The sequence below is a fragment of the Drosophila santomea genome, chromosome 2L, assembly GCF_016746245.2.
Source record: "Drosophila santomea strain STO CAGO 1482 chromosome 2L, Prin_Dsan_1.1, whole genome shotgun sequence".
In the NCBI taxonomy this organism is placed as follows: Eukaryota; Metazoa; Arthropoda; class Insecta; order Diptera; family Drosophilidae; genus Drosophila; species Drosophila santomea.
In genome coordinates this window covers 26,146,439-26,168,641 of record NC_053016.2, presented here as the reverse complement: position 1 = coordinate 26,168,641, position 22,203 = coordinate 26,146,439, and positions in this window count along the sequence as shown.

The window sequence follows — 22,203 nt, the reverse complement described above, 5'->3', positions numbered from 1 at the left end:
CGTGTCCGAAACATTGCCCGATCGTTTTACGATCAAGCTACATCTTGTGGGGCAGTGGGGATTGCTGACTGACGAACGGTACGAACTACGAGCCCAAAATCTACGAGCTTACTCTGGCATCATGGTGCCTGAACATCAGATGACCCTCCCTCGGCCTGAGTCCTTACCGAGCACACAGGCACGAATACACCGACGTAACACGGTCTTTCATAATTTTATTATTGGTGTCGGTTAGCTTGTTTATTATACCCGTTACTCGTAGAGTAAAAGGGTATACTAGATTCGTTGAAAAGTATGTAACAGGCAGAAGGAAGCGTTTCCGACCATATAAAGTATATATATTCTTGATCAGGATCAATAGCCGAGTCGATCTGGCCATGTCCGTCTGTCCGTCCGTCCGTATGAACGCTGTGATCTCAGGAACTACAAAAGCTAGAAAGTTGAGATTAAGCATACAGACTCCAGAGACATAGAAGCAGCGCAAGTTTGTCGATTCACTCTAACGCCCACAAACCGCCCAAAACTGCCACGCCCACACTTTGATATTTTTTCATTTTTGTATTGGTCTTTCAAATTTCTATCGATTTGCCAAAAAACTTTTTGCCACGCTCACTCTAACGCCCACAAACCGCCCAAAGCTGCCACGCCCACACTTTTAAAAAATGTTTTGATAGTTTTTAATTTTTGTATTAGTCTTGTAAATTTCTATCAATTTGCCAAAAAAAATTTTGCCACTCCCACTCGAACGCCCACAAATCGCCAAAAACTGTTGAATTCTCTCCTTCGCACTTCCACTAGCTGAGTAACGGGTATCAGATAGTCGGGGAACTCGACTATAGCGTTCTCTCTTGTTTGTTTTTGAGTTTCTGTGATTATATTAACCTGCCTGGAACTTATGTCATTCTAATTTTCAAACAAATCTGAGGCATCAGGAGTTTCCGCAATCACTTTAAGAGCTGCCTCCATGAAATCTTAGCCTCTTGCAAGTTCGCAGATGATCTGTATCAACATCTAGTAATTTGCGCATATGCGACTGCGGAAAAAATACCGAAAATTTTTCTGTCTCATCTACCATACGAGCCCAAACCACTAATAATTTGAGCAGCATGATTTTTTTGCAGTGCGGAATTTTCAACACCCGATATTTTAAATATCGGAACTGGCTAGACCTAAAAATTAACTCAGCTTATACAGAGTTTTCGGTTCTTGGTATTTCTTTATGGCTTTTACTTTTTCTGGGCCGTATTTCGCACCTCCATTGGTAACAATAAATCCCAAATATTCAACACTTCGCTTAAAAAAGTGTGTTTTTTCGCTGCACACCTTCATGTCAATCTATGTGCCTAACATGGTCCTTTTTATTTTCAGAAAAAAAATTGACGTCATCTTCGTTAACGTAGCAAGATTTGCCAATTTGTTCTCGTAGGACGTCGTAACCGAACGGTAATCGACAAAACACATACTTTCCGCCATTTACCGAGAAAGATGTCTTTTCGTGGTAATGCTCGGCCAAGTATATCTGGTGATAGCCGGACATTAAATCTAACTTTGTACAGTATTTGGCTTTCCTATATATGGGTACTTGTCAGCGATGGTTTTTTCGTTAAGTTTTCTAAAGTCTATAACCAAGCGCATAATCTTATTCCCCAGATCTTCACGGCTTTTTGTCCATAACCAATATTGGTTTTTTTTAGAGCGACCTTGAAGTTCTACTGCAGCCGTTTTTTGTTCAATGAACGGCAGTCGGAAGCGCTCCCTGATCATCATCGGCAGACTCGTCCTTTATTTCGCTAACCGCCGCTTTGGGCGCGCTTTCATATTCGCTGTCATTGTTACCCTGTTAGCCTGTTGTATGGTATTTTGCACTCTTTGACGCCTTTGATCTGTCGTGCGTGTGCAACCAGGTCTCGAATACTCTCGGTCTTGGTAGAGAGAGGTTGACCGCTTATGAAGGAGGACGGTTGTCTATGCTGTGTCATAGTGGATCCTAAGTCCATAGGCTTAAGAGACTGATAATAGTTGTTGTCTGTGTGATGGGCCGAATTATTTTGTTGGGCCTATTTGTTTTTAAAGGAATAAGGGGTTTTCCCCTGGCCATCTTCTGCCTTGCTATATATTTTCCCTGATATTTCTCGCGCTCCCAAGGGGAAGGGGGTTTTGATTTCTTAGCTGCTCATGGGTGAGTGCCCTAATGCCCTAGTGCATATGTGGCAGCAAAGGTCGTGCGTTCTATGGTTGTTTCGGATTCCCTAAGATTACGCAGCGACGATTTGTCCGCGTAGGTGCAGTCCAATAATAGAAACGGCTTGGTTGTGTGCCTCGCTACCTTGATATGGTTTGAAGATTTCATATGCGGCTACGGGTGACTGTCGCCACGACACAAAGTCATCTTGGTCTCCCGTAAAATCTCCCGCTCAAAACCTCCTCATTATATCAATAATAAGACAAAGTTATTACGGCTGATGCCGGATCAATATTTTATTCTCGAAGCATAAACTTTCCGATCTTGGACAAAACTGAAGTACAAAAATATTTCACAACATAAGTCTTCCTAGCTTCAATGCATCACGCCATAAAGTCGTGGTCGGCAAGCCGATGTTGCGAGCTGTCCGGCACAGGGAAAACAAAAGAAATTGTCGAGGCGACGGCGTGTCGTCATTTATGGCCGTGGGGACTCCGTAATCCGTCATGGTGGCTTGCAGGCCAAACTGCAATTGAACCAGATATGTTAAAGTATGTTGAATGTAGGCTTGGCAGCATGATAGGTGAAAAATTACTCCTGGTTCCAGGTTTATACGTAATCGGATGATGCCATTCTATTTGGCGGTTGCCAAAATTTGGAGTCCTGGGTTCTGGTCGCTTGTGTGTTACTTGTGTTGCGAAACTTAAATGCGAGGCCGTGACCCGTGGCATTCCACGAGCTGCGCGCTCTCCGCGAGATGTGAGAGAAAATGCAGAAAAGGAAAAACTAAACTAAATTCGATCTACTTAACTGTCAGCTTGGTGTGATAGCTAGTCCAGTAGCCGAACCGTTACTGAGCGACGGAAAGTTTCGAGTTTTGTGAAATTGAGCAGGACGAATACGGTCGGAAGTACACTGGCGATTATCACTTCCATCTCCTCAGTTTAAATCTGAAAAGAAAAGATAAATTAATAAAAAAGAAAGGAAACATTTTAATTATTAGTCCGTGGCGTAGGTTCAGTGTCCTGTTTTTTTTCTTTCCTCTATTTTTTTGTGTTTGTATAGCATGTTTTATTTATGTAAATATTTTGTATCATTTAATTCAATTTATTAATTATTAAAATGCCGACAAATGAGCGTTCTGAGGCTGGGCACGATAACCAGTTAATCCCTGTTGTCGACGAAGACGACTGGATGTGGCTAGGGGTCTACCCAGAACGCCGGTAATTGGTGGCTTAGTTATCATCCGGCTCCTCGTCAAGATCACCGCTTGCCAAGGAATATGATTCTTAAAACCATCTTGAAGTGGGTAGTACCAAGAGATACAGCGGATTCGGCGGTAAGCGCAACGCTCGCCAGCTATCTAGGAGGTGGGCTGTGGGCCTAGGGAAGCGTCATCGTTCCCAGACTAGGGTGAGCAGGTGCTGGGTCCTACTGTCCCGTGCCGTCTCATTCTAGCTCTTCATATACTTTCTCTCCGATCTCTCTTTCTACAGCTACCGTTTATCCAAACTCTCTACGGATTTCGTTCCTCCAAACGCACTTTTTCCGACTTCTGTCTTTGGCACTGCCGTTACTACCCGTTGGTTTGTTAACTGACAACAGGCAGGCCCTCCTTTCGCAGTTGACATCTGCATGTGCAGAGTTTTGACAATCCATTCAATGCAAAAACTCGCCTCACGTCTGAAAAATGTTGGAAACAGCTAATGGTAAAGATTGTTAAGAAAGGCTTAGGAGACGGAATATTGCTATTCGTATACACAATGAAGTTGTTTACCGTAAGGTAGAGGTAGTTGAGGTAGAAGGTAGGAGTGAGTTGAGGTAGAACGAAGCTTTGGTCGCCAAGGCAAGATGCGGGTGAATGAGTTGTATGTCCAAAGTGCCCCAAGTGCGCGGAAAACGGCCGACTGGTAGTCCGAGAGAGGAAGGGATTCGCACATCGTGGGGACAGCATTAAGTAGTTATAAGTCCAAGATAAGATTCTTTTCAGCAGAGGAACGGATGCGACGCTTTTGAAAGGTTCGAAACTGAATTTTTGATGGAACTCTAAATGGCCAGCATGCGCTTCAGGATCAGGAGATCTAAGCGACGCGAGGTGGTGGCTGCCGTAAAGCGCATCGGATCTGGCGAGCCCAGATCTTTTGCAGACGTGACGATCCTGGGAAGGCACCACACAGGCTTGTTGTACACACCCCGTAAGCGTGCTGGGCAAGCACTGCAGGGAGCACAAGGTGCCCTGGTTTAGCTTTACTAAGAACGGCGACTTGCGAAGATCGATCCATTATTGGACGCCCTCAACTGGAACAAGTTGCCTACTTTGAAATCGATTTCTGACGAGCGACCATTAGGGACAAACCGAAAAAGCGTCAAGAATGACATCCCTATCCTCGAACGGGATGGCCAAGGCGTGTCTAGCGTAGAAAGGCATTATTTTGAGCTAGTCGAAGGAGCACGTGCCTACAAGGATCGACCCTTTCCAATGTCTTCAGCGAAGAAAATGTGGTTGAGGATGAAGTGGACAAAATGCTAGCGTTGGGAGTCATCGAGAAAAGCAAGAGTCTGGAGCAATCGCCCAACAGTGGTGTTCAAACTAGGGAATGACAGGTTTCGCCTGGATGCCCGTTAGCTGAACGCTCTGACGGTGAAGGACTCATATCCTCTACCCAGATTCGATGGTATCCCCTCCAGGATCGAGCAGACGCACTATATCTCTAGTGTGGATCTCAAGTTTGCGTTCTGGCAAATCGAATTGGATGACAAATGCAAGGATAACACAGCGTTCACGGTTCCTGGGAGACCGTTGTACCAAGCGCAAGGCTTGGTGCGGAGGATTTCCAGACGCACTTGCTTAAAATTGCTCAAAAATCGGCAGGCAAAAATCTTAATTTTGTTTAAATCACCAAGGTACCTCGGCGTTATAGATGAAGGTGGACTGCTCCGCATGACGAGCGCACTGGTTCTGGTTCATGAGGATTTTAAGAAACATTTCTTCATCCAGTGCGATGCATCTCACGTTTGCGTTTGGGCGGTACTGCTTTTAGCGGAAACAGGACGGTTAGGAGCATCCAATCGCGTTCTTCTCGGTCAAGATAAATAAACACATGTGCAACTACACTGTCACGAAGAAGGATGACGATAAAAGATCTGGCGGGACAACTCGCCAGATGGTCTCTTCAACTACAAGGATACCATTTCAGCATCGAACATCGCAAGGGAAGCTAGAACATTGTCGCCGATGCCCTGCCACGATCTGTCCAGGAAGTCCTGGCAGATCCAACAATGTTCTTTGGGTTCGAGACGACCGAATCCGCTGTCAAAGACTTTCGGAATTTAGTGCAAGAAGACGAGAAAAATGGAAAGAACTTACCGGACCTTAAAGTCGACAATGGGCTTATCTTCAAACAGAGCGGAAATCCAAACCTGAGTGATGAGCTGGAAGCAGCGGAATGGAAGCTGATTAGCCAATGAGCTTTTTTATTAGGTTTTGAATTAATAACATTGTTTAAATAATATTCATGGTTTAGGCAACTGTATAATGCACTTATAAAGGTGAGCAATAAACTGGACTACGTTTCTCCTGGTAGCCCCACATATTGGCCTGCAGACCCAAAAAAGATCCCAGATCTAATTGATTTCGCGGTGACAAAAAACATCCCACGCAATCTAATAAGCGCCATAGCACTACCGGATCTCTCATCTGACCACTCGCCTTTCTTGATAAGCCTTCTTCAAAGCCCAGAAATTGCGGACCACCCCTACAGGCTGACGTCGCACAACACTAACTGGATAAAATACAGAAAGTATGTGAGTTCCCACATTGAGTTAACTCCCCAACTAAATATCGAAGCGGACATCGAATGCTCCACCGCCGCACTGGAAGAGGTACTCGTCACAGCAGCCAGGATCTCAACCCCTAAACGGAAGGATGGGGAATTTAAGAAGTTCAAAACCAACCGGCAAATTGAACAGCTGGTTCTGGAAAAGAGGCGTCTGCGACGAGCGTGGCAAACCAGCAGATCGCCATGCTCAAAGCAACGTCTTACTGAAGCCACCCGCAATCTAAACCGGGCCCTGATGCAAGAAGCTGAAAATGAACAACTTAAATATATTGGAAAACTCTCGCCAACTATGGAATCATAGGTCTCGGCTACTATCCAAGGAAATGGAAAAAATCAATTATTATAATGATACCGAAGCCCGAAAAAGATCACACGATTCCGTCATCTTACAGACCAATAAGTTTATTATCATGCCTGTCCAAATTATTCGAAAAATGCCTTCTAACGCGCATAGTACCATATATGGGAGCCCACAACATTATCCCAGCCCATCAATTTGGCTTCAGAGAAAAACACGGAACTATAGAGCAAGTATACAGAATAACATCAGAAATTCGCACAGCCTTCGAACATAGGGAATATTGCAGCGCGATATTCCTCGACGTATCTCAAGCATTCGACCGCGTCTGGCTCAAAGGTCTCATGCATAAAATTAAAACACACTTTCCCGGGTACACTCATAAACTTCTTGAATCCTACCTCTACAATAGAGCCTTCGCAGTAAGATGTAACACAATAATTTCCGACAGCTACACTATCGAAGCTGGGGTCCCACAAGGTAGCGCACTTGGGCCAACTTTATTCGTCCGACTTACAACATCCACCTTCGCCGACGACACTGCGATCCTTAGCCGCTCCAGATGCCAAGTCCGTGCAACAACCCAACTCGCCAACCACCTCGTGGTAGTCGAGAAGTGGCTATCTGACTGGCGTATTAAAATAAACGAACAAAAGTGTAAACACATAGCGTTTACCATTAACAGACAAACTTTCCCTCCGCTCTGTATGAATAGCACGCAGATCCCCCAAGTTAATGAAGTAACGTATCTCGGCATCCACCTCGACAGACGTCTAACATGGCTTAAACATATGAAATGCAAGAAACTGCACCTAAAACTGAAAGCCTCTAGCAAGGGTCTTGACTCGGGTCTCCAGCCGAACCCGCCTGCAACGTACAGACCTTCCAACCCAGCCATAACTTTTAAGGGCCACTGTCTCAGTCTACATGACTCCTAGTTAGGTTATAGTAAAAGATTTTATACACTTATTGTTAGTCTCGTAAATGAGAAAAAAAAAAAAAGGTTTATTTGACATCCAAAGGGTCAAACCAGCGCGAAAACTTTTGTATGCAGGCGGAGTATGTAGACGACTTGGAAAAGAAATGAGAGTATTTCTCTCTCCGAACGCTCTATGCAAAGATAAGCATAAAGATAAGAATGTATACAAACGTTTGCTTAGATAAATAAGCAAATAAATGAGAAAAAGAAAATAAATGATTCATTTATGTTACTTATTATTACATTTGGCCTTGTTAAATGCTACCGGCTGAGTGGCCGGACGTGCTCACCTTTTTGGAATTCAGGCTTTTAACAGGCACAGCTAGTCAACAAGCACGTGTGTCTCTCCTGCAACAAGAACAATGTCGTTCACCGACAGACCTTTGAGTTCGCCACTTGGAGCGCTGCTGAAGTAACGTTGTATATCCTTCCTTCCACTTTGACCAGAAGATTTGCTGCAAATAGGACACGCGCTTCCATGCATCCAAGCGATTGAGACTTGTCACGTTAGGATCATCAAATGAATCAGGAGGTCCTTCGTTTAAGAAATGTGCTGCAGTAAGAATATCCCGATTAGCGGGGCTCTCTGAAAGTAAGGCAACATTTTTTTGGCATTCGCCAGGTGCATATAAAGCGCTTGATACCGTAGAGAAAGGCTACTGTGAAGAGATCCTTGATTAGATCCAAATCCCAGCCTTGGTTGCGAAGCAAATAAAGAGGCAGACGTAACACTTTATCGGGGCCTTGTTGCTTGGAGATGAAAGGACCCCAGCAATCGACTCCAGTGACCTTAAGCCGCTCCTTCGGAAGATCCGCCATAATGTGTTCAACCAGACATGGTTTAGCCCGAAAATATCATACGCATCTATTCACGACCTTGGTCACAGTCTTTTTTCCACCAATAGGCCTATACTTGGAACGAATTATACCAAGAAGAGCTCCAGGGCCGGTATGAAGTTTAACCTGATGGTAATGCAAAATATTTGCCAACGTTACTGGAAGGGATCTGGGCAGTATCGTTGGGTGCCGGCCATTGAAATCCAGCGAAGAATTCCGTAGTCGCCCGTCCACTCGATGAAGGCCGTTCTTACTAAGGAAGAGAGCAGCTGAATGGAAAAACAGTTCCTCTTATCAATAAAGATTGTATATCCTCCCATAGATGAGTGTGCTGAACTATGTGCAGCATCAGCTGAATTCTATTTTGAAGATCCTATGCAGAAAGATAAAAAAGATAGCAATTTAACAAATGGTTATGTCCGAATACGCAGATTTTGCCAATCATACACTTCGACGAAGGCAACTGCTTCCCAATGAGACTAGCAGATGGGCAATCTTTCTCTGACCCGATTAGAAAGGACGGTCACACGATCCAGACCGGAAACTCGCAGAGTTCAGAGGGTAAAGCATCTCTGGAGACAGTGTTGGCTGGATCTAAGGCCGTCGGAACGGAATTCCAAACCATGGAAGTACTCAACTCCTGAATAGACGCAATCCTATTAGCCAAAAAGAAAACAATGAATTTCGAAAGTAATACCGGCCATTAAATATTTTCAGACTATCTTCCCAATGCATAAGTCTAGCTAACAGATCTGCATCACAAAGTTCCAGCTTGGTTACAGTAATGGTCATTAATTAAGCAAAACGAGATTTCGAGAAAAGTAACTGACTGGATCGCTGTTATCATTTGGACACAATGTAAACACTATCGCCGTAAGCCTTAAGGCTAGCATCGCAAAACCCATGAATTTCAAGATCTGAATCTGAATCCAGCATAAAACGTGGGAATTTAACACGACATATCCTTCCAAAGCTTATGCAAATATCGAGCCTGTAATAACCCGCTTCTTCAGTGACGTAACATATTTTATGGTTTTCGGTTGAAGTCAATTTATTACCATAATTACTAATATTAATTGGTAGTCCTGCCGTTGGCACACCGCGCCGCTCGGTCGTCCGCACTAGTGTCAACTGTCAACCGCTCAGCTGTCATAAGGGTCCGCTAGGTGTTAACGTCGCGTCGCCGCTCTTCCGCTTGGTTGTTGGCAATGCCGGTCGCCAAATCCCTTCTTTATTAACGTGTCGTGATGATTCCGGTTGGCCGGCATCTGACTGAGACGTTGGGCATGAGGCTGGATACGGCTGGTTGGATGGAACCTTTTTGAGATGTGAAGCATTTTTTGTTAGTTTTCTACCACCCCCTTCGATTTCTACAATGTTATTATAAATTTCGTCTTGTCAAAGTTTGATGTGAGTTTTTTCAAGAACACTACGTTTTTCAAAATTACTTATTCGCCCACTTCGATATCGATTTCCTTTTCCCCTCTTCTTTTGTCGGCTGTTTGCTTTCCCTTTTGATACGGATAACCATGTTGAACATAAGCTTTGTGGGCGCTGACCCTGTTGTTCCATGTGGGGTCACATTGTAAATGAGGACATACTTTTGAATTTCCTCTTTGTAGTTTTTCCCATTGGCGTATGCTATTTTTAGGCATTTTTTAAGGGCTCTGTTCATGTTTTTAACTTCCCCGTTTGCTTCGGCCAATACGGACGGTGTTTTTGAACTTGTTCAATGCCGCACGCCTTGCGGCGTGTATTCCTCGCTAACTTATTGGCGTCCATTAACCGTTCGTAGGTACTCAGGATATCCCAGTCTACAAAAGATCTCTTTTATTGCTCTACCTCTGGTTTTTAGAAACTTATGCTCCATATATCGTTAGAAATACTCAATAAATAACATATTTATTTTTGGGTAAATGACCTAGCAAATCTGATGCTACCCATATCCACGGGCCAGTGGCGAACGGATTTCTATCAATTGGGGCAATTGTCTTGCGCTACCAGGCAACAATCTTTAACGAATTTCTCTGCATCTTTATCGATCTGTGGCAAAGTATGGTACTTTGGACCTCAGGCGGCGTTTCATTGCTGTCTTACCGGGATGTCCTTCGTGGACTAATTCGAGTATTCTTACTCTTAAAGATGTTGGAATACGGCTGGAATACGGTTTCCCCTCAAAAGAAGCGAACCAACCGCTGCAGCTCGTGATTGCGTCTATCCCTCTTAGAAGACTCAGCTTTATCAGGAACTGTCCTAGATCTTGGAATATCGTTCTGCACGAGGCGTAGGATGCTGTATTCCGTCCTGAGGTCGATTGGTTTTACCGAAGGCAGTTAACAAAGTCAAGAAAGCGCAATTGATATGTTGTCTTTTCCGGATTTATAGTTAAAGGTGAACCTATATGCCTGAAGTCGCAGCAGCCACCTTTCAATGCCGGCCGGGAATTTGTTATTATCAATGGGTATTTTGCTTTGAATTTCTACGAAGGAAACGGATTAACAGATTATTTATGTTGTTTAAGGCATTCCTCTCGGCTTCGCTGAATTGTTGAATTTGTTTTCGGTTTTCAGCAGATTCTTTAAGGGATCTGAATGACTTGCAAGGGATGAACATCCCAACGTAGATTACCAGACCGAGAAAACTCCGAGTTTTCTTTTTGTATGACGCCCATTTTTTCGGTTTCTATTGCCTTGTCGAATAACATATGCCCCAGGACTTTTAGTTTGCTTGTCCTCCAGAGGCACTTTCCTCTATTAAGTAGAACAGAATGTTCCTGAAAAACCTTGCACACTTCTTTTTCGAGGTCAGTTGCGCCAAAGATTATGATGTCATCGATGTAATTCATAGCTTTAAATACTGTAGATAAGTTTTGCTTGAGAAGGCGTTAAAAAATTTCAGGAGCAGCGGTTACTCCAATCATCAGACACTTATATCAGAAAAGTCCCCTTGGAGTTATAAACGTTGTTATCCCCCGGCTCGGTTCATCAAGGGCCACTTATTGATAAGCGTCTTTGAGGTCTAGGCGTGCGAAGAGCTTAACATCCCTGATGTTGGTTATGATAGAGTCGAAGGTTGGCAATGGATAATTTGTAAGGACGACGGGAGATATCCAAGCGCTTGGACCCGTTAATTATGAGGACTTTTAGCTCGGTGGCCGTGTCTCGGCCCAAAAAAAAGTGATTGTTTCCCATTTTCAATAACGTAAAATTAAGCAATCGCTTCGGTACCTGGTTCAACTGAAATTGGGTTCATTTGCTTTACTAATACCTTTTTTTATTCAGGCCAATAGTCAAAAGTTGCAAACATGTACTCATACTTGCACGCCACTGTATATACGTACGACGCCTTTTTATGTTGCTCCTGTCGGACTTAGGGATCCGGTTAGTTCGGCATTTCTAAGCATTATGGGTGATTGAATGCATGACCAAACTTCCCGCACTTTGGGCATTTTCCACTCTGCTTAAAACCGCGCATTGCAATTTTACAGAAAGGTTCTGCAACTGGTCTTGGTGTCATTTGTAACGAACTGATTTCTTAGTTTCTGCTCGCTAGCGCAGAGAGTTTGTTTGTTCGTCCCACCAAATTTATGATTTGTGTGATTGCCCGACCAAAGAGAAGACAGAGTTTCTGATTCGAAAAGCCTTTATTTAATACCCCTTGGATAATAGGGATTCCTGCGCGTCGTCGCTCCTTCGTCGTCCTTCTTCGCTGATCCCGTGCCGGCTCGACTGGGGCTTAGGATATTATGGGGACAGAGTGTATCGTCCGTGAGATAAGCTAGCTCTCCTCCCCGAACCACCTTTGCCGGATGTACTTATTTTAAAAATATTATTAATTTTCTAAACTACGAACCTGCCTTGTTTTGGTCCTTGGCTCACAACATCCTGGACGCTTCTAAAAATACATCGATAGCACAAACGCAGATTTAAGGAATTACATCCACTGAATCCACGTTGCTTCCGCTCCTCTTTAGTTTATGGGTTCTCAAAGGGGACATATAATGAAAACTAAATCATAACAAGTTGGGAATTCTTTGTAAACGTAATGGATATAAGTTTTAAATTATAATAAACGATAACGTAGCCAAGAGTTAGAAAGATGTAATGTCCAATGCATGATACCAAGAAAAAATAAATTCTAGCTCCAAAATGTAGTTTATTTATTAGATGGAAGTTAACCATAAATATTTAACATGATAAATGTTTTTATGCAGAAAATTAAATGTACTACATAGCATATTATATTTATGCATATTTATCGGCCATTTGTTGACAATTCATATTGCGAATTATTTGTCGATTATTCTTTGATTAATATTTAATGTCGATTGAATTTAATTTCGATTATCAAAAAAACGGATGTACTTATTTTAAAAATAGTATTAATTTCTTTAACTACGAACCTGCCTTGTTTTGGTCCTTGGTTCACAACTCCTAAAATACTCCTAAAAATACATCGCTGGCAGCAACGCAGATTTAAAAAATTACATCCACTGAATCCACGGAGCTTCCGGTCTTCTTCACTCGTTCCGGGTACCGTTCCGATTTCTTTGACTGTTTCACTATTTCGCTGTCGACCTCCGCGAACTTTTACTGACTGACCGTCTGACTGTACGGACTTCCGCGTACTTTTCTGATTGACTATATGGTTTTCTGCGCACTTTTTCTGATTGACTGTATGGTTCTTCGCGCACTTTTCCTGACTGACTGTCCATCTTCACGTACTTTCACTGGTTGACTGTGTCCACACTTTCTGAATCTGCTCAGAAGGTGTCCTGACTGCGCGACTCGCGCCCGCACTTTGCGTTTGCACTTATGACCTACGCGTGTTTAACTGACTAACTGTCCCGAGCTGCGCCTCTTTTTTAGCTTGCCCAAAGTCCACACCGTTACCGTTCGAATTCTGTGCCCTTGGCCGGTTGGAGTCCAAGTTCCAGCGCGGTACCGTTAGTTCACGGTCTCTCCGCTTTGCCGGGTTCCAAGGTCCATTATTTACCGTTTGCCTGACCGCCCTTGACGCCTCTCGCATTCCAGCCGTCTTCTCTGTTGGTAGGCCGATCTCCTGCACCCGTATTTGTGGGGAGTTCTTAGACTGCTCACACATTGCTATTTATTCCTTTCGATAAGTTTTTCTAGTGAATTTTCCCTTCCCAGGAATCTTTTCTTGAGGTCTAGAGGTTTTTTTTTTTCATTCAGGTTCTATTCTGGGTGGATATTGATATGTTCAAAAGAAAACAATTTACACGGTTTATGTGTGTAAGGGGGGGTTGGGGAGGGGGAGGGTGTTGTGTGGTTGTACAAAATCCTGGAGTCCCTGCGGTACTTCTGCTTCGCAGGGTCAGGATGCGCTCAGTGTTTCCTAGCTAAAGTCCTGTTGTCTCCGAGCGGTTCGAAGTCGCTGATCCGACCCCAGAAGGTCAAACCGCTGGCAATTAAAAATTATATGCCAAAAATTGACCTCGCCATGCCACCTTTCTAAGCTGTTAGCGATGGCGTTGGCTTTTATGGCTCGACTCTAAACAGTGCTACAATGTCCTGCAATCCTAGCCTCGTCGTATATCTCCTTCGCATCCAAGGCCAGCAAATCTATAGGCAGAGTTCCAGCTATAAATTGGATTGCGTCGTCCGAAATCGTTTGAAAGCCGGAGCACACCCACAGGGCACACAGCCTGTGCGTAGATTCTAGGCCCCTTATGTAGGACCCCTTCTCTGAAGCTTCCGCCCATATTGGGGCTGCGTATAGTACGGTTGCCCTGCAGACACACTGTAGGAGTAGTCTCCGTCCCTGCCTTGGGCCCCTGCAGTTGAGCATTATTCGCGCTAGAGCCGGATGCTCATTGCACGATAGCCTAGTGTCTAGAATCGTATCGCTCGCGCCGAAATGACTTGGATGTTGACGGACTCTACCCATTTGCGGCTAGATTAAAAGCACGATCTCCGTTTTGTGTTGTGCAATGTCGAGGCCGACCGATAAGAGCGCCCCCACAATGATGCCGATTGATGCATTAGCAAAGCTTGAACGGTTTTTGCCACAATTACCGCCCAATATCCGCGAAGCCAATCACCTTGGTTCTCTCTGGTAGTGGAAATTGTAGCACCCCATCGTACATTGCTTTCCACAGCAGAGGGCCGAGTACCGAGCCTTGGGGGACTCCGCAGGTTACCCTGTGCTCAAGTATGCCTTTGTCTGTGTCGTATAGTAGCACTCTGTCGCTGAAATAGGACTTAACTATTCTCACTAGAGCGTCCGGTACCCATAGGTACTGTATATGTCTCTTATGGTGACGCCCCATCTCGCCGAGTTAAAGGTATGATAGTTGTTATAGCATCCACGGTCGATCTCGCCTTCCTAAAGACAAACTACATTTCCAAGAGGTCCCCTGCAGCTGAGATGGCTTCGAGCAGTGTGAGGCTGATACAGCCCATATGGTATGAGTGCGGGTGTCCGGGTGCTCGTTCATTCCAAGCTTGACGGCGATTTCTGGGTTTCCATCCGGCCCTGGCGCTTTTCCCGACGGCATTTCCTTTGCGACCTTACGAATTTTACCCGGTCAACAAGTCTCCTGGAGCCGCGTGCGCAGGTTGCGGAGCCGAGGGCACTTTTGGAAACAGATGTTCCACGATCGCCGTCATCGTGGCCACGTCTCCGGTTTTCAGTGGTTTCGCCTTTACTATTTTAAAAGCTTAACCCCGAAGGGTCCTGCTCGGCTGAATCGCATATCTCCATGAAGCATCTCCTCTATGACAGCTTAATGAGTCTCTTTAGGGTCCTTCGATTACCAGCGTATTCTTGCCTCAAAATCACGTTATTGGGGTGGCCATTCTCCTTTTGCCCTAAGGCAAATACTGCAAGTCCCCGCGATTTCATCGGTCCACAAAAAAACTGGTTCCCGGTGGCGGTGGTGGCTTCTCTACACCCTCATGCTGTCTGCGCTGGCCGCGGCGTTCTCACCGATGTCAGGGCTCCCAAATTTTCTCAGGAATGCATCCCGCTGTAGCGTCTTTGGGTTGAAGTGCCTCTTCGCTGGTGGGGCTGTGGATTAATCTCTGCTGGTGATGTCGCAGATAGTCGCCTTGTGGTTACTCGCCGTGTATACGTGTATACGCTGATTGTGCGCGCTGGAATAGCAAGCCACTGCAGAAGGTGAGGTCTACTACCGACCCTACTCCAGCTCTACTGAAGGTGATGAAGTCCCCAGCGATGTTCACGTTCCGCTCACCTCTTGCGTCGTTTGCCAGCTCGTCTATGACTGCTGCATAAGAAGCATTTGGTCCCTTGTTCCCGGTTCGCTCGCACTTGACACAGCAGTTGCGATTTGACACTTTGACAGGTCCTCTATAGCGACTAGTGGGTTGAAGTCGACAGGAATTACATCCTCGAGTCCTTCGTCAATGCTCGCACAGGTGCAACTCCATCCAGCACTGCCTCTAGATCGCTCTTCATCTAGTCTAGTGGTTCATTACAAGGAATAGCTGCGTTATGTGGTATTTACTCGTATACCACTAAGGGTCCACCCTCATTTATTCTCTGCCTATTCTCAACCTCTTTAAGCTTGTCTGAGAATATTTTTTGCTAATGCTCTAGTGCGCCATTTACGGCCGCTTCCATAAGTCTAATTACATATTTATTACTAATGGTACCTGAGGTTTTCGCCTGTTTCTGATGTTGATTTAGAAATTCTTGATCGTTAACCATTTTTACTTTGTCTGTAAGGCCGTCCATTAAGATTTTTAATTCTAATTCAAGACCTCACTGTATTCACTCATTCCCTTCGCCACGACTATCACTGCGTCGGGTCTCCGCGATAGGCGTGCCTGCCGTCTTGAAGGGTTCGCTCTCTTTTCCCCCGGCTTCTTCCCATGAGTGTGCTTCGGGTCACTAAAGGGATTAGGAGCGTCCGTTTGTGCGAAACTGTCCCTTATTCGGCTGCGGGGGGTCTGTTGCGACTTGTCCACGGTTTTTGCTCTTTTGCCCCGCACGTGAAGTACCCTGGGAGGGCGTATCACTGTTTGTCCTCCATGACCAACTCCCTGCTTGCGTCTTCTTGGAGGGCCTTCATCCTATCGAACATCACTTTCATCTACACGTTTATGTGCCCCACCTGCTTGACGTTGGTCAGGGTTATGAGTTGGTTCAGGACCAGTCCAATTTCCGACAGCTTATCGGCGCCACGGAGCTACCCATCCGCCTTCGTCCTCTTTGAAGGTGTTTTGCGGCGCTAGCCGAAGGGGCTGCTTGGGGTCCTTGCCAGCTTCGGCGTGTCCTGTACATCTCAGCAAGGATTGACCCGCCAATCTGTGGTGGCACAGGAGTCCTTGGCAGGATTGGCGAACGCACGATACTCTTGCTAGTTTGGAAAGCTCCCGCGTTGTCCATTTCTTTATTAATTTTGCTGGTTGCACTCACTGTCGAGGCGGCCAAGCTTACCACCACCTTACTAGGTTGGTGTAGAACGTGGTTTGGTGCCTGCAGAATCCGTGCCCCTGCCGTGGAATTTGCCACGGGTGGATTTCCAACTAAGTGGTTGCCACCTGGAGTAGTGCTGTTAGTGACCGACATTCCTCACTTAAAAGCATTTCATACCTTCTGCCAGGTTTAGATTTCTGCCGGCCCCTATGGCGCAGACGCAGACCATGTAGCCGCCCACTACGGGTCAGAGGCTCCGTGCATTTTGGTGTGGGGAAGTGAAGGGGGAAGGGTTTTTGTACAGCTCCGCGATGGATACGGGTGGATGTCGGACTCACGAGATGGCCGCTTAATAGTCGTCGGGTCACGTAGCCGCTAGTTCCTCCACTGCCTGTAAACCGGAGATAACTGGGAGAGACCGCTTGGGTCTGCCAGTAAACAGTTTGAAGGCCGGTTAGGTCTGTTAATGGTGAGACTAGGCCGATTAGGCCTGCTATTGATGAGAAGAGTTTTAGAGGCCGATTAGGTCTGCTCCTAAGTGTGCGAACAGTTCATACGCCGATGAGGCCTGCTAAGTATGAGAAGAGTTTAGAGGCCGATTAGGTCTCCTAAGCGTGAGAACGGTTTATGTCGATAAGGTCTGCTAAGTATGGGTGGGAAGAGTTTAGAGGCCGATTAGGTCTGCTAAGGATGAGAAGAGTTTAGAGGCCCATGAGGTCTCCTCGTTCGGCGCGTCACACCTTTAAACCCTTACCAATAATGCTGTTGACTTACGCTTCAAAAAGTCCAAGCAAGCAGCCAGCATTATCCATCGCCAATAGATTCATTTTCAACATAGCGCAAGCACTGAATAACGGCAGCTAACCAAACGGCGCTATATTTATAAAGGTATTAAAATAACTATATGTATTTGGATTTGGTTTTATTAAAGATGTATACAGCTTGTGCAGGGCTCTCGCACAGCTGAGAACACAAAATTTGCAGCATTATTAAAGGTTAATTATTGGCCGATATTTATTCATTTCCCGATTTGGATTAGGCTATATTATTTCTTATGCACAGATCACGTGGGAGACACCAAATTTTTTAGCCATTGATCTTTTTCATTAGCTTTTGAATTAGTAACACTTAATGTTCAAATAGTATTCTTTGTTTATTGTAGTTTATTTGACAGAGAAAGGGTCAAACAATCGCGAAAACGTTTGTACGCAGGCGGAGTATGTACACGACTGAGAACAAAAATGGGAGTGTTTACTTCTCCGAACGCTCTGTACAAAGATGAGCGTTAGGATAAAAATGCGTACAAATGTTTGCTTAGATATATAAACAAATAAATGAGCAAGAGGAAAACAATGATTGATTTACGATAGTCTTTACTATTACTATTGCTCTTGTTTAAAGTCTCCGGCATCGTGGTTTGACTAAATTTCGCACAATTTTGACACAGCATGTTAGAACGTGTTCACTTAGACCCCACGGCTACGGTGGAATGGCAAAGACACTAAAGATCCAGCGACGGCACTTCTAATGGCCAGGGATGACCATTCAGGTGAGGGAGTTTGTGGGAGGATGCGATATGTATGCTTAACTTCAGGATGCAAGTGGGGATAGGAAAAAGAGTAGAAACTGAAAGGTAGTTTTAGAAACTCTACTCGGGCAATGAAAAACAGCTCACATCTAGGACGATTGAGGTGATGGCCTATGGGTTCGAAATCCAACACATTAAGATGCCGATATACTCAACCCCAAAGCAAACGCAGCTGAGTAAATCGAACTGTGCTGCATGTAATCCGGAGCTTCTTGGACGAGGACAAAAGAGAATGAGATGCGCAGCTGCAAGAGATTACCGTATTCGGCCATCACATGTTTCCGAATGGCACCAGTTACAAGCTAGCCAGACAGCTGAGGTCTCTGTGTGACCAGAAATGGGCAGACAGGCAGGCGATGTATAAGCTTCGGGTTATCCCTGCCAAAACACCTCGAGGGTGCTTTTGAGATGAGTCGTCAGCGCTATACCAAACCAGCCCGCACACTGTACGCTAAGCCAGGGCAGAAAGTCTTCTGGCGGAACTTCGTGCTGAGGGTGAGAAAGGATTTCAACGCAAAGTCCGCCTGTAAGTTCCTTAAAGCGAGTGTTATGAAGGGGATAATGCGTCCTTACTGGAGGACTTACAGGGACGCATGCTGAGAGTGTATCACGCCAAGGAAACCCGAAACGGAAGAACAAAGTCTGCTTGGTCAAGGAACCGAGCAAATATAATTTCCGTACAGCGTGAACCCCACGTAAGGCACCCACGTAAGTGCTTGGCTACATCAGTGCCGTGTTGATTCCTACCGACCTCCAAGCTACCAATTATTTCACCGTTCTGCTAAAACTACGTGTAGAGCTTGTCGAAATCTTTGGTTGATGTTGCAGTTGTTGTCGATGATGCTAGGGGCATATCGATATGTAGCGATGGTTTTGGTAGCGCCCCCCTTGGGAAACCTGTTGGGCGTATGAATAAATCCCGATCCGCTGAGAGATTACTCTTAGGAAAATTAGTTAAGAAATGTAATGTGTTGTAAAGTTATTCATTTTTGCATTTGTCCCAAGAGTAACCGGGATCCCAACATAAAGGCATCCGGGAAAACTTACATTGGAAGTCGGCATAATATATTTTTGGGAGCAAGTCCAACCTAACCTCGCCGCTTAGGAATTTGGCTATCTTGGAAACTCACCAGGCATTCTGGGGATTCTGTAGAATCCATGACTATTCCGTAAGGAATATTAATAATATAAACTGTGTTAACTTGCCTAGATCATTGTTAATTAATTCAGAGTCAATCGCCATGTCGTCGTCCTGGCGATGCAACTGCCGCTTCACCAGCCATTATAATAAATCTAAACGCACAATTAGGTTATATTAATGTATTTGTATTGTTTTTCTTTTTAATGCGCGTGTCCCACGGCCACACCTCCCTTCCCAACCGACCGAGGGGCGCTGCCGTGTATCGTACAGCTCGAATCGCGGGGAGATTAACTCGATATAGAAGACAGTAAAGGACGAGGAATTATATATATACTAGTAAGATTTTAGAATTGGTTAAAAACGTTAGAATTGATCGCTTTAAGAACGGCAGAGAGTCAGAATTAGAGATAATAGGATAGAATCTATTATAGTCATGGCATAATACTCTGTAGGGATCATGCAACTCATAGTTAGATTGATTTAAAATTAGGGGTGCGTAATTTCTAGTGAATCTGCTTGGAACGGAGAAGTTTAAAACCAAGTCGGGACTATCAACATCACCACGAATAAGATTGAAACTAAAGACTGTTCCAAGCATCATGGTCATGTAAGGATCATCAAATTCCTTTGACCACTGTTTTATAAAACTAGGCACACCCCTGGCCTTATTGACAATAGACGAAATATTGACTGAAAATTTAAGTTTAGGGTCCAGAAGAACACTAAGATCATCAACATGTGATCTGTCCAAAGAGCACCCACTTAAAGTGTAAGTTGCGTGCATTGAGTTGGCACGATAAAAGGTCATAACTTTACACTTACACTTTATGATCTTCAGCGAGTAAAGCCTGTCTATTCGCCAGGTCCCGACGGAATTCCTGCTATCCCTAAGCTTTTTGAAAACTTTATCACTCCTCATTTGCAGCATTTGCAGCTCCTAAATTGGATTCTAAGTTATCTGAATGGCAGGACGCAACGGGTCGTCTTTAAAAATTCTCTTTCTTGTATTCTCCGAGTCACATCCGGCGTCCCACAAGGGAGCCACCTAGGTCCGCTCATTTTTACCTTATTTATTAACGACCTTCCCTTAATAATAAATCATTCGCGTGTACTAATGTACGCTGATGATGTAAAATTATGCTTGCAATATAAGGACATTTCTCGCCATTTGGACTTACAATCCGATCTAGATTGCTTTCAAACCTGGTGCCGTGATAACGTATTAAACTTAAATGGCTCTAAGTGTAAAGTTATGACCTTTTGTCGTGCCTACTCAATGCACGCAACTTACACTTTAAGTGGCTGCTCTTTGGACAGAATAACACATGTTGATGATCTTGGTGTTCTTCTGGACCCTAAACTTAAATTTTCAGACCATATTTCGTCTATTGTCAATAAGGCCAGGGGTGTGCTTGGTTTTATAAAACGGTGGTCAAAGGAATTTGATGATCCTTACTTGACCAAAACATTATTTATTTCTCTAGTCCGTCCGATCCTCGAGTATGGATCACCTGTTTGGAGTCCACAATATGAAGTTTACTCGGACCGCATTGAATCGGTTCAAAAGAACTTCTTACTTTTTGCCTTACGGCGCCTTAATTGGGATGCAAACCGTAGATTACCTCCTTATTCGAATAGATTAATGTTAATTAACTTACCCTCCTTAGCTAACCGTAGAACAATGCTTGGAACAGTCTTTATTTTTAACCTTATTCGTGGTGAAGTGGATAGTCCCGACTTGATTAGTCGGCTAAACTTCACTGTTCCAAGCAGATTTACTAGAAATTACGTACCTCTAATTTTAAATCATTGTAGATCTAACTATGAGTTGCATGATCCCTACAGAGTATTATGTTCTGACTATAATAGATTCTATCCTATTATCTCTAATTCTGACTCTCTGCCGTTTTTAAAGCGATCAATACTAACGTACTTAACGAATTCTTAGATATTACTACTAGCATACATATATTTCCTCGTCCTTTACTGTCTTCTATATCGCGTCTATCTTCCCGCGATTCGAGACGTACGACACACGGCAGCGCCCCTCGGTCGGTTGGGCGGAAGGTGTGGCCGTGGGACTCGCGCGTTAAAAAAAAAAAATAAAAAAAAAAAATCATATTTGAAAATTATTATGCATTATTAGGTACATAGATTGTGCTATTATTATTTCTATGTTGAATTTAAATAATTGTTATGTTAAGGCAATGCAAAACTAGAGTTTTTAAGTGGTGGCAATTTATAAAAAATAATATAGATTTAAAGTCTAAGAACTTTTAAAATGAAGGGCATATTTTGTCATTTTTACAATGCTTGTGCATACGTGTGCACCAGCACACAGCTGTCGCTGTATGCGTACAAGAGAGCTGCTGGTTCTAGAGCTCTCCGCTCACTGGCTTTTGAACAAAATTTCGAGAGAGCCTGGAGCCACTTGAAATCGTGTGCAAAAAAATCGTATGGCGTTACGCATCTTGTTATACTAATGTCTTTGGTCTGACGGAGCTGATTGTGCGACACTTCCACGCCAGAATGATGCACCAAAACGTCGATGCTACAATTGCGGAGATCCGGACGAGATTCTGGGTCACGAAGATGAGGCGTGTGATGAGGAGTGTCATCGCGTCGTGCAACGAGTGAAAGTTGCAGCAAGCTCGGCCGATGCCGCCAATAATGGGACCCCAATCAGAGGAGAGATTGGATGCGGGTGGATGGCCATTCAAGTACACTGGACTGGACTACATTGGGCCACTGGTGGTGACTGTGTCCCGTCATAAGGAGAAGCGTTGGGTCGCCTTGTTTACGTGCTTGACAACAAGGGCGATTCATCTGGAGCCGACGGATTCCTGCATAATCGCGATTAGGAACTTCGTCTGCCAGTACATAGACTGCGCAGCGACGGCAAGAACTTCGTGGGAGCTGACAGGGAAGAATCA